General features: G+C 33.9%; 1 long non-coding RNA gene across 1 annotated transcript; it reads right to left on the bottom strand.

Annotated features, from left to right (window-relative positions):
• Positions 1 to 898: 898 nt before the first annotated feature.
• On the bottom strand, positions 899 to 3030 carry LOC308681647. The gene is made up of 4 exons (XR_014029050.1): positions 2971 to 3030; positions 2800 to 2847; positions 2440 to 2549; positions 899 to 1260 (listed from the first exon to the last, which is right to left on the bottom strand). It is a non-coding gene; the product is annotated as an uncharacterized lncRNA (long non-coding RNA).
• Between the last annotated feature and the right edge of the window lie 213 nt (positions 3031 to 3243).

The raw sequence follows: 3243 nt of genomic DNA on the forward strand, positions 1-3243 counted from the left end.
CTGTTCCTTCATTATCCTGCCTGATTTGTTCCCTTTTATAAGCTCCTTTGTGTTTGCAGTCTTTGTTGGATCGTTGTCTGGTTTATGTCTCCTGCTTCATGTGTAACCCTGGTATGTGTTGTTTCTAAAGTTGTTGTTTTGTTGAGTTCTTGTTTTCCCCCTTGTGGGTTTTTTGGTTTTGATTTCTGTTTCAGTTTGTTAATAAATTCTTTTCCTGCAATTGAGTCCTTCCCTTAGTTTTCTTTAGTTTTCATGACAGTCCCGCCCTACACAGCAAAATCAGCAGTGTTAATTCAACACCTATCGAGTTAAATTCAACACTTTAAAAGTGTCTATATTGGTCCACACTAGATCGAGTTAAAACTACACTTTTCAAAGTGTTAAATATTTAACACTATGGCAGAGTTGCAGCAACTCTCTAAATAGTTAAAATTTAACACCAGTCAACACTGGTTAGTGTTGAATTTACCCAACACCAGTGCGTAGTGTCAAAATTCAACACTGGTTAGTGTTGAATTTACCCAACACCAGTGTGTAGTGTCAAAATTTAACACCAAATGTGTGTTTTTCTTTCAACACTACAGAGTTGTTGCCATATTAACACTACATAAGATGTAAAGTTTAACATAAAATGCAACTCTTGTAGAATTGATCTGTATTGATTTGTAATACTATTAGGAATCAATTTATACATTTCAGGAGTGTTAAATTTGACTCAATCTTGCTTTTTGACAAAAGGAATCTTTTCAGAAATAAATGCAAAGCATTTAACCTATTGATAACATTGAATGCACATCAAAACAATCCAGAAAGTTAAAATGTAACCTTAGTCGGGGATCATATAGAATTCTGTTCATTGTAAAGTTAAAAATAAAGGCAAAATGCAAACAGTTGTTTTAACAAACTAGTTTTTATTAACGAACAAGTCCCTTTACATCATAGGTTAACTTTTAAAATAAATGAAGGCAAAATATAACCATTTCTGTCATCAGAATTATGTGAAAGCTGCTCATCAAATGATCTAATACTTAAAGTCCTGTACATGTCAGTGAATGTAAGTCCTGTGTCAGTGAAGTTGAGTCAATACCTTCGACTTTGCAACAGTACAGCAACAACATTCAACAGATGAAAAACAGTTGCAGAATATGAGTGGATCAGTTGTGTCCAGTTGCTAACAGTAAAGTTCAGTGCATAGTTGTTTCACAGAGCAGGAACGGCTGTGCAGATCCAACTTTCTCAAAATCCTGGAGTGCTGGTTCCCTAAACAACACAAAACCAGACCATTTACAATTAATACTATGTGTTTTATAAATACAGCAAGTTTATGGTGGAAAAAGTTCAATCATCTTAGACTTTCGTGACTCAAACAATAAACTATTTTGGTTAGATTAACTAACCAGTTAGACTTGAATTTACTGATTTCCAAGTAAATTAAAGACTTAATTCATCCAAAAATGTAAAATCTGTCATTATTCACCCTTTATGTTGTTCCAAACCAGTAAAAGTTTTGCTCATCTTCGGAACACTTAAAGGGATAGTTCGGCCAAAAATGATATTTAACCCATGATTTACTCACCCTCAAGCCGTTCGAGATGCATGTCAATCTTTTTTCAGACGAACACATTTTCAGTTATTTTGGAAAATGTCTTAGATCTTTCAGTGGTTATAATGTGAAGTAATGGGGTCCAGCTTCTTCAAGTCCAAAAATGTGCATGCATCCTTCACAAAAGTAATCCATCTGGCTCCAGGGGGATAAACGAAGGCCTTCTGAGGGTAATCCGTGCGGTTTTGTCGAAAAATATACAGTAAATCATGAGTAAATCATGGGTTAAATATAATTTGGCCGAACTATCCCTTTAAGATATTTTTTATAAAATCTAAGAGATTTCTGTCCCTTCATTGACAACCTATTCAACTATCACTTCCAAAGCCACAGAAAGGTATAAAGGAAATCATAAGTAATCCATGTGACTCAAGTGGTTTAACTTCAAAAAAATTTATGAAGCAACAAGAGTGCTTTGTTTGCACGAAAAAACAACAACAAAAAACCTCAACTTTATTTACAAATTATTAATCTTCGATGCACGCTCACTTAACAACGCATGTTGGAAATTAATATTGAATAAATTAAGTGGTAAATGTTTTGTTGCTGCAAACACAGCACTTGCGTAGTTTAATAAAATGTATGTTAAACCACTGGAGTCGCATGAAGTTCTTTAATGATGTACCTTTACACCTTTCTGGGGCTTGAACGTGGTATTTGCGTGGACTGTCAATGGAGGGACAGGAAGCTCTCAGATTTCATTAAAAATATCCTCATTTGTGTTGTGAAGATGAAAAAGTCTTACATGTTTGGAACGAGATGAGGGTAAGTAATGACATAATTTCCAATTGTAGGTGAACTAGCCTAACCCTTTAGGAATAAATTTAGACACGCACCTTAAGAAATCTCACTAAATAGTCAGCTGATGGAAGAATCTTTGTTCCCTTCTTGTGGCTTTGTGATGTTGGAGGCAGGTGATGGGCAGAGATTTCCCAATCAGTTGAGTCTAAAATTAAAAAGCAAGAAAACACCTGTCAAATCATGAAAACAATTGGTTTGAAAACTATTTTTATTTAAGTAAAAGGAAAAGGGGGGAAAAAATACTTTTGTAAAGTAATTTGACAGGACAAATTCAAAATGAGTGTTATGAAACACAAAAAAATCTAGTTATACCAAATAGCAACAAAGCTATGATTATTTTTTATGTTTATACACATGATTATCTCATAATGTTATCTGTAAAATCTGACCCTCACCAGGTTCTGTACAGCCTTTAAAGACCAGCTTGGTGCAGCATAATGCTCCTAGCAAACACAAATAGCAAAATCAATAGCCTATCCAAAAATCAATAGCATATCCAAACATCGTCAAAAATTGAATCTGATAAATACATTTTCATAAACATTTAATCTTAAAGAATTACTTACACATTCTAAGAAAAATTGTTTTTCAGTTAACGTTGTTTCAGTTAAGGTAAGTTAGGTGTGCTGGCAAACGAGAGTAAAAGATAGTTTGAGGATAAATACATTATGATATTTGCACATCACAAATATTGTAATAATAAAACAAAATAACATTATAAAATACATATTGTAAATGAGATAAAACACTTACTCAGTGTTTTCACCGTTAAACTCCGTGCAAACTCCGTGTCTGCACTGCGTCATGAGTCAAAGAATATGCAGGGCATAACGTTAGTC

The sequence above is a fragment of the Scardinius erythrophthalmus genome (assembly GCF_964197995.2).
Source record: "Scardinius erythrophthalmus genome assembly, chromosome: 21".
Lineage (NCBI taxonomy): Eukaryota > Metazoa > Chordata > Actinopteri > Cypriniformes > Leuciscidae > Scardinius > Scardinius erythrophthalmus.